Source organism: Macaca nemestrina, chromosome 12 (assembly GCF_043159975.1).
Source record: "Macaca nemestrina isolate mMacNem1 chromosome 12, mMacNem.hap1, whole genome shotgun sequence".
Classification (NCBI taxonomy): Eukaryota; Metazoa; Chordata; class Mammalia; order Primates; family Cercopithecidae; genus Macaca; species Macaca nemestrina.
Genome location: NC_092136.1, coordinates 118,755,015 through 118,767,876, shown reverse-complemented (window position 1 = coordinate 118,767,876; position 12,862 = coordinate 118,755,015). Strand labels below are relative to the sequence as shown.

General features: G+C 56.9%; 1 protein-coding gene across 3 annotated transcripts in view; it reads left to right on the top strand.

The window, feature by feature from the left end:
- Window positions 1-7,417: 7,417 nt before the first annotated feature.
- The window catches only part of LOC105476396 (BCL9 like), a 31,320-nt gene continuing 25,875 nt past the window's right edge, over window positions 7,418-12,862 (top strand). For all 3 annotated transcript variants that reach the window (XM_011732291.3, XM_011732290.3, XM_011732292.3), the window contains exon 1: window positions 7,418-8,215. The gene's annotated coding sequence lies outside the window, so the exon portion shown is untranslated. The remainder of the gene's footprint in view (window positions 8,216-12,862) is intronic.

Here is a 12,862-nt window from a genome sequence, read left to right as displayed (position 1 = left end):
TAATGCAGTAACTAAATATATTATGGGCATGCTCTCCCCTCTGGCACAATCTCAGAAAGCCTCTTGCCTTCCATTAGTAGCAAGAATGAAATGTTCCCAGGACGCAGAACTGCCAGACCAAGGGGGCAGTGGGCGAGACATGGGTGACTGACCAACTGGCTTTCTCTGAGACCCTGCCTCTGGCAGCTTCTCCTGGGTTTATGAGCTCTGGTAGCCCCACGCAGATCAGAGCCAAGTGAGTGTTTTTCTCTCAACAAGCCAACTATTTAATCGCTATCTATAGGATAAAGAAGAGCATGAAGATAAAGGCACCTAAGCCTCTTGTTTTATATTTGAAGAAGCTGCAACCCAGAGACAGGGAGTGACTAGGCCAAGGTCTTGTACTTTGGACTCTTAGACCAAAGTTCTTTTGGGACTTGGAGAATCAGAAATGGGTTGTTTGGGGCTGGGCATGGTGGCTCACGCCTGTAATCCCAGCACTTTGGGAGACCGAGGTGGGTAGATCACAAGGTCAGGAGTTCGAGACCATCCTGCCTAAAACAGTGAAACCCCATCTCTACTAAAAACACACACAAAAAATTAGCTGGGTGTGGTGGCAGGCACGTATAGTCCCAGCTACTCAGGAGGCTAAGCCAGGAGAATTGCTTGAACCTGGGAGGCGGGGGTTGCAGTGAGCAGAGATCACGCCACTGCACTCCAGCCTGGGCAATAGAGCAAGACTGTCTGGGAAAAAAACAAACAAAAAGAAGCATTGTTTGGGAATGTTGCCTTAGAGGCCTCTCATAACAACTGGTGGAGAGGCTTTGGTGGGATGCTATTTTTTTTTTTTGAGACAGGGTCTAACTCCAGTTGCCCAGGCTGGAGTGCAGTGGCATGATCTCGGCTCACTGCAGCCTCGACCACCTCAGACTCAGGTGATTCTCCCACCTCAGCCTCTCGAGTAGTTGGGACTACAGGAATGCACCACCATGCCTGGCTAATTTTTTTTTTTTTTTGTACTTTCAGTAGAGACAGAGTTTTGCCATGTTGCCCAGGCTGATTTTGAACTCCTGGACTCAAGCAATCCACCCAACTCAGCCTCTCAAAGTGCTGGGATTACAGGCGTGAGCCTCCACACCCAGCCTCCTATTCTATCTTTAGCGCTCTAGTGAGATGTACTGTTTGCCTGGACAGAACCATACCTGATGCTGGAAGTTCCAGCTCAGACAGTTGGTCCCTGCAGGCAGCTTCCTCAAACTCTCAAGTCTGGGATTGGTGTCCACTTCCCCTAAGTGTGCCCACACTGAATTGAAATCACCCGTTCACTTGTTTTCTGACTCCCACTAGGCTGCAGGCTGTGTGAGGTCAAGGACAAACATCTATGTCACCAACATATGCCAACCTAGTGTCTAGTCAAGTGCCAGGCACATAGCAGCTCCTCAATAAATATCTGTTGGTTGAATAAGTAGGTGGGGCTGGTCAGAGAAGGATTCCTGAAGGAAAAGACTTTTTTTTTTTTTTTTTTTGAGACGGAGTCTCGCTGTGTCGCCCAGGCTGGAGTACAGTGGCCAGATCTCAGCTCACCGCAAGCCCCACCTCCCGGGTTTACGCCATTCTCCTGCCTCAGCCTCCCGAGTAGCTGGGACTACAGGCGCCCGCCACCTCGCCCGGCTAGTTTTTTGTATTTTTTAGTAGAGACGGGGTTTCACTGTGTTAGCCAGGATGGTCTCGATCTCCTGACCTCGTGATCCGCCCGTCTCGGCCTCCCAAAGTGCTGGGATTACAGGCTTGAGCCACCGCGCCCGGCCTTTTTTTTTTTTTTTTAAGAGACAAGGTCTCATCTGGTTTGAGCTGGTGTTTGAAAAAAAAAAAAAAAAAAAAAAAGAGAAAGGGTGTCTTGGTGTTGTCCTGGCTTGTGTGCCCAATCCCACCATGATCCGCACCAGAGTTTCAATCTATTCCATTCTGACCTGGGCCAGTTCACCGTTCCTTAGTCAACCTGGTGGTCTCCCACTCCTAGGAGGTCACCATATCGATGCTGAACTTGCTGTGGACACCCATCAGCATAATGCATTACAGCCCAGAACTCCTGTGGTCAAGCGATCCTCCCGCCTGCTAGCTGGGGCTACAGGGCTTGCCACTGAGCTGGGAGAAAAGGCAAATATTGAGGTATCACAGGGTACAAGGAGGACAGAATTGTCTCCAACTGGGTGAACTGCCCATGCAAAAAGAAGTCTTGAAAGGAAAGTAGTGGGAAATAAGGAGAGGCGGAAAAGTAAGGCAATTGAAAGGGGGAGGGGAAGGAGCCCTTCAAGATGATTGGCTTTGCTAACCAGGGAGGGCTTTGGGTAGATGGGAGGAAGGGTCTCAGCCATGCTGGGGATAAGAACACCTGGAATCCCTCAAGTGGAGTCTTTTTACAGGGAGGGACCTAGAAAGCAGCTTGGCTAGAGGGGAGGGAAGCTGACGGGGGTTGGGGTGGCTGGTAGGAGCTTTGAAGCCTGGCTGATTTGTATTTGATGCTGGGGTCTGGAGGGAATGGGTGCTCTGGGAAGGCCTGAGGTACAGAAAGAAAAGGTAGGAGCGAGCAACTTCCTCCTACAGACCCTCTCTATTAGATGGAGACCCTGGGAGGACAGGGCCTATGTCTTCCGGGTTTTTTTCTACCCTCCTTCAGGTGTTTGGGACGCGCAAATAGAGACCCTAGGGCAAGGATCTGGAAGTGGCTGAGGCAGCCTCCTGAAAGAGATGGTGTGGCAGGGACTGTGGGAGCTCCCTCCTTCCATCAGCCTTCCCAGAAGGATCTCCTTCCCTGGGAAGGTGCTGTTCCCGCAAGAGGAACACTCTACTGTCGTCGCCAATGCTCTTCTTCCGCGAATCCCCATGTGAGCCTATTTTTGCCAGCGGCTGCTAAGCCAGATTTAGCCACCAGGGGGCAAAAAAGCAGCCCTTAAGGTCAGTATACCCTCCTCTTTCCCCACCCACACACCTGAAGGCCAAGATGGGCGGTGCCTCACCTGGCGCTCCAGTCGAGCGCGGTAGCTGCGTTAACCCCTTCCTGCCTAGTCTGCGGTATTCTCTCGGCAGAGTCGTTCACAGCAGAGCTGATGGGGCACAGAGGACGGGGGAGGGGCTGTTCGCTAGGGGAGGGGCTAGGGTAGAGGCGAAGTCAGGTTTCCAGCTACTCAGGTCCTCAGTCCTCGCTGGAGCTGGGGGAGGCCAGCGTTCCCTGCCTCCGTAGGGTAGTTAGCCCCCCAGATGGGTGAAGCAGGCCCTCTGGGGGCAAGAGAGGCATGGGCTGCGGTCACCTGCGCTGGGCCTCAGTGGTGGGATGTAGAGGAGAGCGCTGAGGCAGCTACAGAACCCAGACTTCCGGGCTCCCCTGCTTCAATCTGGCAAGGACCTCGGCTCTCGACTGCAACTTGGAGATGGGGGTGGGGTGGGGGGAGGGTAGCCAAAGAGTGGAGGGAGAGACCCAGAGGGCGGCGGTGGGGATGGGAGGCAGGGAAGATTAGGCAAGAGAGCGGGCGATTCCGCAACTCTCAGGTGCCTTGTTTTGCGTGTGGCGACTCCAGAACCAAGCAGCCTTTCTGGGCCCTGGAACCCGACCAGTTCCGGGATTGCGTTCCGGGGCACAAGGTGTTAAACTGTGCGTGGGAGTGGGGTCCGGAGTCCCTCCTCCTTCCCTCCCTCACAGCGTCATCACCACAGAGTCCACCAGGCTGGCACTCAAGGAGTTAAGTCTGCCCGCAATCTGCAAGACTGGAGCCGCGGAGGGGGAGGAGGGGGAAGCTGAGGGGGTAGAGGAGAAGGGGGAAGCAGACTGCAGGGAGACAGCGTCAGGAACCCCCTCCCCAGGGTCCTGGCCCCTGGGCCCCCAGCCCCAAAAGAGGCCCTGTCCTCCCCGGGGTCGTTCTCTCTCCCCCCGCCCTGCCCCCGCCCTCCAGCTTTGTGTCCCCAGGAGGGTGGGCTGCAGGATTTCCAGCCAAGCCTTGGCTGCCTGCTCAGTTTTTCCAAACCCTCCAGTCGGGGAAGGCGGGAGCCCTGTCAGGATAAGAGTCCCTCCCCCTTGCCCCAGCCGGCCCCCTCTCTCAGCCTCCCTTTCCTGCCCCCGCACCTTTTCCAAACTCCTTCCCGTTCCCACCCTGGCCCCTGCGCCCTCTAGCACCTCCTCTATTGGCTCCCAAGTTGCAAGCTCAGGTTGGAAGGGGCCAGGCGGGTCCCACTATCCTGAAAGGAGCTTATGAAGCCACACTCCTCAGGCCGACCCTGAGACCCGCGGGGCACCGGCTCTGCTTCTCGCCGCTTGGCGCCCGCCCCATCCCAGGACCTGGTCCTGGGGTCTCCCACCCCGAAACGGAGGCGTTCCTGGGGGGCGCCGGCAGAACCAGGCAGCAGGCTCTGTGTGGCAGGTGCCAGGCCCTGGGGCAAGCTTCGAGGAGGGGGCAATGTTCCGAGCGCTGGCACGGTTCTGTCCAGCAAGTCTATTATATAATAATCACCATCTATCAGGAAGCCAGGCAGCTGGAGTGAGTGGGGAAGCCAGGATGCCCGGATCAGCTCTTCCTCCAGGGCCCAGGACGGTGTCGCCACCAAGATGGGGGTGCGGGCGCACCCCGGCAGCGAGATGATGTGGGGGTCGAGGGGCAAGTGAGGGGCGCTGGGCAGTCAGACGGCGGCCACACAAACCCCGCCCCCAGACCTCTGACTGACAGTGCCCTGAACCAATGATTGAAGTCACTGTGGGACTCTGCGTTAACTCTTTCTTGGGTCCCTATTTGCTTTAGGGGATAGAATCCTTTCCAGGAACTGTTTGGTCTGGACTCCTCCCACCGTCTTGGGCTAGTGCTCCAGCCAGTGAGGAGTACCAGCTGGAGAATCCTTTTGTCCTAGTAACCCCGGCAACGGGATGCCTAATCTCAGATCAGCAGCAGCCCTCCCGCCGACCCCCAGCAGCCCCAAAGTAAATTGCATTACAATGTAACAGTTGTGTGTACACACTGTGCTTCCAGAAACAGCCCCTCATGGCGCTGGCACGCCCACACTGCGTCACAAACGGGCACCCTCACGCACCCATACCCATGCGGGCACTTCCACCGACGAACGCCAAGGCTGACACACCTGTGACACCCCTCGTGACACAGTGACACACAGATACACGGAAACACAGAGGTTCCCCAAGTTGGCCAGTAGAGGGAGCCGCTCGATTCCAGCAAGGGCCCCCTGCCTCTCCTTTCCTCCTGGCTCTCTCCAGGGTTCCACCCAGAACTTGTGGCTGCCCAGAGCTCAGCTCCGAATCCCAACCTGGAACCTCCGCTGGGGGAATGAGTCACAGCCCCACCCAGGGGAGCGCTCTGCATGGCTGCTCCATAGGACATGTATTGTGCACCATTTAAGAGACCCTTGGCAACACAGACTCACTCGCCCCTGCAAACTCTGTTTTGGACCTGCTATGAACCAGGAATTGTGCCAAAGGGATCATAACAAGCCCCTTTGGCTTGTCACATATGTAAGGGAAAACTGATCCACATAAATGCCGTGGTCTCCTCTAACAAGCACCCTGTTCGAGAAGTGGGGGCTCATGTCCTTCTGGAGAGAAGATAAGAAATTAAACCTTATTTCCATGGGTCAGGTATTAGTCTAGGTGCTGGGATCTTTCACACTAGAAGCCTCTCTGGCTTTTGGTTTTCTTTTCTTTTAAGTGGGGATAAAATCGACTTCTCAGGACTGTGGTGATTCAACCACCTAACCCAGGACAGTGCTTGGCACAGCAGATTGGCACTTGGAAAAGTTTTGGTGATTAGATCAAAGCATCATCATGAGACAACATGCATGAAAATGCTTTGTAAGCGGTGACGGGACACACGGGGGGGGGGGGCTACCATTTTATCTACTTTCAGGTTTTTGGCTCCTTCCACCTGTGCCTCCCTAAACCTTGTCCAGTGCCCAGCTCTTGGCACCACCAACCCATCAAATCAGTATTTACTGAAGTCCAACTATGAACCCAGCCAGCACTTGAGTACTGTGGGGAATGTAGAGGCTAGGAGGCATGGTCTGAGCCCTTAGGAATCTTTTGGGGGAAATCAGACATATATATATATGTATATGTGTGTGTGTGTATACACCTATATATGTATAGGGATGTGTATATATATATACACACACATATGTGTATGTGACAAGATAAAACACATGAGGAAGTACTCAGGTGCTATGACAGGATAGGTGGTCAGAAGAGAGGGAGGTCAGTGAGGCTAGAGTTATCTGGGGACCATCTGTGAGGATGGGCAGGGGACAGGACCGAGGAAACAGCAGGAGCAAGCAGGCTGGCTAGTGTTCTTCCTATCAGACGGTCAATGCTTGTCACTTGGTATTAATTCTGGGTGGGTGGGGACAGTAGGAAACAGAGAAAGTGCCCTGGGATAAGGAGACCCAAATTCTAGTCCTGGGCTTACCACTTTCTAGCTGGGTAGCTCTGGGTAAGTCCTTAGGTAATGTAAACCGCAATTGCCTCACCTCTGTAATGGGACTATAACATCTTTCTTGAAGGTTTATGGTGAACATAGAAACATGTGAAATGTTTTTAAAAAGTGCTTTGGGCCAGGCGCAGTGGCTTATTCCTGTAATCCCAGCACTTTGGGAGGCCAAGGCAGGCCAATTACTTGAGGTCAGCAGTTCGAGACCAGCCTGGCCAACATGATGAAACGCCGTCTCTACTAAAAATACAAAATCAGCCAGGCATGGTGGCAGGTGCCTGTAATCCCAGCTACTTGGGAGGCTGAGGCAGGAGAATCGCTTGAACCCAGGAGGCGGAGGTTGCAGTGAGCTGAGACCGCGCCATTGTACTCTAGCCTGGGCAACAAGAGCGAAACTCCGTCTCAAAAAAACAAAAAAAAGTGCTTTACAATTTCTTTTTCATTGCATCGATAATCCTATAGGGTGGTGAGAGTGGGTGTGAGTGTGTGTGTGTGTAAGAGAGAGAGAGAGAAGCACTTTGAGGTTAGGTTAGGAGAGCTCTTTTGAGAAGACAAAGGTTTCACTTCCACAAACATTTTCTTAGCATCTACTTTGTGCTGCTGAGGATTAAGATGAAAAAACTCAGTCTGTGTCCTCAAGAACCTCATGGTCTACTAGGGGAGAGACATGAATAAAGAGATGCTCAGTGCTTTATGGATGTGGGTGGGTACAATGAAGAGGGGACCCAGTGCTGTGTGTGTGTGTGTGTGTGTGTGTGTGTCGGGGCAACTTCCACTCCTTCCAATCAGTGCAGACAGGAAGGTAGGTTTGTCAAACCTTTCCCTAGCCTGGGATGTTGTTGGCGCGTCTCCTCCTCAATCCTCAGGAGTGGGGAGAAGAAACCCCCCTCCCCGCCCCCGGGCCAACCTGCCTCCGGCTAGCCGGCCGGGCGCCTTACCGAGTCAGACCACTGGGAGGCTGGGGGAGCCGGGTTGGGCGAGGAGGCAAGCGAGATGGGGGAGCTCTTATTTTGACAGGGGCCTCTCCGGGCTCTGGTATGAAGGCAGAAGGAGGCAGCCAGAGAGCCCCGATGCTTATTCAGGCTGGGGAGTGGAGCCGAGTGGAGGGGCGAGCGAGGCTCCGGCAGCGCAGGGGAGCCCGGGGAGGCGGCGGCGCGCGGCGGAGCCAGTGGCTGGACATGCCCCGGACCCGGGGCCGCTGCACCACTGCCGCCGCCCGGAGCCAGACGGCCGGACGCCCGCACGCCTGGGTCCCCCGGCGCCGCGCAGCCCGGGGGCTGCGACCCGGACCCTCGGCGTCCGACCAACAATAAGCGCCCAGACAGCCCCCTCCCCACCCAGCGCCCGCCATCCCCGCGGGCTTTGGGGAAAGTGAAAGGAGGAGGCGAAGGAAGGAAGGAAGGAAGCAAGCAAGGGAGGAGGAGCGGGAGCAGGAGCCAGAGTCCTGAGGTTCGGGGCCGAGACCCCAGCCCCGCGCCCCGGCCCCGGCGGGTGTGCGCGCTCTCCCGCCGCTGCCCGGCGCCCACGACCATGCTCCGCTGTTGGGAGGCAGGAACCCAGGCACCCAGCGATCCCCGGATAGCCTCCCCCAGGCCGGGCTGGTATTGAGATCAAGGCGTCCAGGATCAAAAGATCACCGCCTGCCCGCCCTCTCTGCATCTCCAACTGGCGAGCGGGAGGACCCCCATCCACACACCGACCCTGACCTGGTTATGGCTTCCAGCTCCGGCCTGGCGTGAGGACCCCCCAATCCGCGTGAGGTGAGGGGTGGGCTGGGGGCAAGGCGAAAGTCATGCCAGGCCAGCAGAGGCGCGAGGAGGGAGATCCAGTTTGAATCGGGGAGGGGAAACACAGTCGGATTGTCTCTTGCTCTCTGGCACGTAACCCCAGGCTGTTTAAGGTGTGGGGGACGCCCCCAGGGTCAGTGGAGGCTACTCTTAAGCCCCCAATCAGGTTGGCAGCTCCAGAACACCGTGGGGAGGGCTTAGGGGCAGCCAGGGGACCCTGCCACCCTAGCGCAGAGAACAAGGCCGGCCTTGGGCCAGCTGGAGTAGCGAACCTTGCCCTGGGGGCTTCTGGGAGATGTAGTCCCCCTCCCAGGCTCACCAACCCCGTGGGTCTTCGCACCCCAGCCCTCCTTCCCTGACTGATGGGAGCCTCCAGAAGGAGATGGGTTAGGACTAGGGAGAGCTGGGGGTCAGTCACCCTTTTCCCCCAGGCACTGCCTGCGAGTAGCGGGGGCTGTGACTGAGGAGTCTCTTCTTTCAAGGCTTCTGAGTGATGTGGGCTTGGCTGGGGGGTGGGGCAGTCATACAGTTCCTTGGAGGTGTCCCTGCGCTGCTAAGGGGAGGTGGCCCCTGCCTTGATCCAAAGGAACCCTCGGGGAAGAATGCAGGAAGAGAAGTGAGCTTAGGCTTCTTGTTCCGCTAGGGTCGGTCCTATTCCAGAGCTGCTGGAATTTGGTTTCAGAAAAGACAGAGGACTACTAAGGAGAGAGTCCCTTGAAGTCTAGGAGTCTGGAGGGTGTCTCTGTGGAGCAATGAGGCTAGGATCAGCTTCTGTCTGTCTGTCCAGCTTCCTTCCTTCCGGGTTTTTCTGACACCCCCTCCCTCCCTCCTCTTTCTGTCTGTCTGCTGCTTGGGGTGGGTGTCTGTGTCTGTGTCTGGGGGGACCTCTGCTGAGAGGAGAATAAGTGTTGCTCTGAGAGAGGTGACCTGGGCATGTGTTTGAGCCTTCAGAAAGGGGCTCCAAGGCTCCCTGGATCTTTTGCCCTGACTCCCAGCCTTGGTTTAGTGTGAAAGCTGTCTGTGCACTGTGTCTGCTTTAACTCTGCTGCTGCCTCTGAGCAGCTCTCTGGATGAGACCGCCACAGTGAGTGGCCTTCTACTGTCTTCTCCCTCTCTTCTCAGCCTCTCCAGGGTGCAGCCACTTCCGGGCAGGGGCTGCCTTGCTCCTTTGCTGCCTCTCAGCATGGGCCTGGCTACCTTCTCCGGGTCAGAACCACAGTTTCATGACCCCAGAGGAAGAGCATGCTCAGCCTCTGTCTTCCTGGTGTCAGCTCTGAGGCCCTGCTGATAGAGGCCTCAGGACAGGACCGGGAGAGAATGAGTGAAGAAGGTGAAGAGGAGGGAGAGAGACTGGGAGGCTGGTGCCAGGAAGGAAGGTGCCACCTCCCCCAGGTGATTTGCCTCCTTGGCCTTGGAGAGCCAGGTCTGGAAGGCCAGCCTTCTGGCCACCTCCCTCTAGGGGTTCCCTGCTTGCCCATGTTGCTCCTGAGTGGTGTGGGGTGATAGTTCACAGCAGGAAGGGTGCTGAGGGGCAGATGGAATACCTAAAATCTTGGATCCAGAGTGACTCTTGTGCATGGAGTAGAAGGGGTCCCATGACTGGTGATGGGTTCTGGAGGCCCATATGGAGGTTCAGAATGAGTTTCTACTAGGATGGGGAGTCATAGGATTGGAGAGATACTACAGGGTCCTAGAGAGGGATTGGCAGTCCACAGAAATCTAGCGCCTCAGTGGCAGTGTGGGACCTATTGATCTTGCTTGTTGAATCTGTGTTGGGTACCCATGACCCTGCTTAGCTAGTTCCTGCCTTTGGAGTCCTGGTACCTGGGTCAAGCGGGAGCCCTAGGCTGGGATCTCAACTTCCACACCAGGCAGGACAGTAGCCTCTAGGCAGAGGCCTAGGGGGTGGCAGTGTCGGCTCAGCAAGGGCTGGAATGCCTGGCACCTGCTTTAGATTAAAGGAGATGCCGAGCAAAGGGGAGCTGCCTGCCTGTCAGGGGAGTGGCTGGAATGGAGCTCCATGGACCCCAGGAGTGGAGTGGGAGGAAAGGACCAGGGTTGCAGCAGCAGCAGCCCAGGCGGGAATGGAGGGAGCCACTGTCACCCAGCTCTGCAGCCCTCCTCCAGGGAGTCCAATAGGAGGAGCTGGGGGCACCCCCACACTGCCCCTAGCACCACACGCTGAAGTTCTGTCACAGGACCTGGGGCAGCTCTGGAGAGCTGGGGTGTTCAAGTGTGCAGTCTTCCCAGGATCAGAAGAGGCCCACAAGGAGGTGTATGGGGGGGTCCTTTGGGATTCTCATGGTCTTGCTGCCATGCTGGCTGTTTCTGGGGCTCTTTGGGTGCTGAGAGTAAGGTATCTCAAGAGTCTGGGCACCCAGGGGTGACAGGGGAATGGCATCCCTTGCTTCCTTGTGCCAGAGCCCTGGGCACTGCCCGGGTGCTGACCTCTGATGGGGGAGGGGGCAGAAGGGGGATGGCACCGTGGGAAAGTGGGCAGCTGTGGGAGCCAAGCGGGTACAGGCTGGGTGCCGCGGGCAGGGAGCCTCTGCCAGGCCCGCTCTCCCTGGGGTGGGGCGGCTGTTCCATGGACTGGCTCAACCTGTTGAGCGCCTGGCTTCTCTAGCTCGGCGTGTGTGCCCCTGCCTGCCAGCCCTGCCAGCTGCCCACCCATAGCCACACCGTGGGGGCTGCCCTCGGAACTGAGGGAAGGAGGCTCTAACTGGCCAGAGGGGCCGGGATGGGGCCGGTGGGAGCTCCTCCCAGGGCTGAGGAGCCCATCTGAGTCCCAGAGCTGGGGCTAAAGCCAGTTGGAGGGCTGGAAGGCCAGGGCTAGGAGGGGAAGGCCAGAGCACTGCAGCTCCTGAGCTGGTGCATGTCACTTGGCTCAGCGGCCCTGAAGGCTGCCTGGACTTACAGCCTGGAATTTCCTCTGCCTGGTGCCAGGGCCAGGCCTCCGAGCCCCACCCCCAGCCTGGACTGACCTCCCCTCCCTCCCCTCCTGGGGGAGAGCTCAGCCTGACTTTCCCTGGAGGCTGGGGGAGGGGCAGTAAGGGCATTCTGGCTGCTGTGGGAGGGGTGACTTCCTGGGTGTGGGCATGTGTTGCACTGCCTCAGTCTCCCCGAGGGTTCCGCATCCCTGTGGAGAGGAAGAAAGCACTGGGTTCCCAGGGGGATGCCCACAGCCTGCTCTGAGTGTGGGGGGTCCTGGAACCTGTAGAAGACCCCTGACTCCTGCAGGCCCTTGCCGTCTCCCTGTCCCCTGTGATCCCTTAGCTTTCCACCCACTTTGGGGCTGTGCTAGCTGGTGGGGAAGGGGAGCCAGGGTGCCACTCTGGAGAGCAGAAGGTGGTCACTGCCCAGGAGTAGGGGAAAGGACACAGACAGGTTCCCTCTGATTCTCCATGCTGAGGGGGAGGGGCGGCCTCCCCTGCCTTCTCACTTTTTCTGTCAGTGGCAAAAGCAGAGGCCTCTCCTTTGCAGCCCAGGCCCTCCCTGCTTGACCCTGGACCGGCCCCCCTCCTAACCTTGGTGTTTTATTCTAGGCCCCCTTCCGCCAGGGCTGGGACTCCCTCTGTCCATTCCCGATCCTTCTCCAATGGACTGGTAGCCCTGGGCTGGCCTGTCTTCCCCTCCTCCTCACTCTGCACTTCCCCACCCCCAGCCTCAAGTGGGAATGGCCCTGAATCCAGCAATTCCAGCATTTCGAAACCAGGATTGTTTTGAAATCCCTGAGTGGTTCTCCACCCCCTGCAGGCTCCCCTCCTCCCCAGAGCACTGCCTTCTAATCCGACTTCACACACTGTACGCTGCAAGTTTGTGTGTTTGAGTTTGTGTGCTAGCACATGGCTGCGTACTACTTTGTGTGTGTGTGTAAGTTTGTGTGTGTGTGTGTGTCTCAGTGTGGGTGTATCTTCTGTCGGCGGTTCTGTTTGGCAGTTCTGTGTGATTGGCCGATGTCATGTGTGTTTCCTGAGCTCCCCTAGACTGTCTGTATGAATACGGTAGCCTCTGTGGGTCTTAAGGGGCCACTCTTGGAGAATTTGGAGTGCTTTTTAGGAAACGTCTTTGGATGTGCATCTTTGGGAGTTGCGTCTGTGTTGTCAGTGTCGGGGTACCTCTGGAGAGTGTGTGTGCTGGAGGCGTGTCTCGTCCACGTGCATGTGCATGTGCGTGCACACACATGCGCTTCACTTCTCTTCCCTCCTCTCTCCTCCCTGGGAACATGTCTGGGGTGTGTAGTCACAGGTCTCCCCACAGCTCCCTGGGACATGGAGTCCTCTGCCCTTTGATAGGGAAGTTTCCTGGAGTGGGGCCAAGGCTTCTGGCAGTTCTGTGGTCCTTGGAGAGAGAGTGGTGCAGTGGGGACTTTGTGATGAACCCTCCCTGGGAACTGGGTTCTCTCCCTCTACCCCTCACGGGCACCTAACACCTTGTAAGGTCCCCATACCACCTGTCCACCCTCTTCTGGTCCTGATTATACAGTGGTGGTTGTTACAGGGAGGCCCGGTGCTCTAAAGGCAAAGCGGTGGGGAAAGGGAGCTAACCCCCCACCCTGGGGTCACTTGCTTCATTGAGGGCAAGGAACAGCCAATCACATCAGACCTGGGAGCTTGGTGG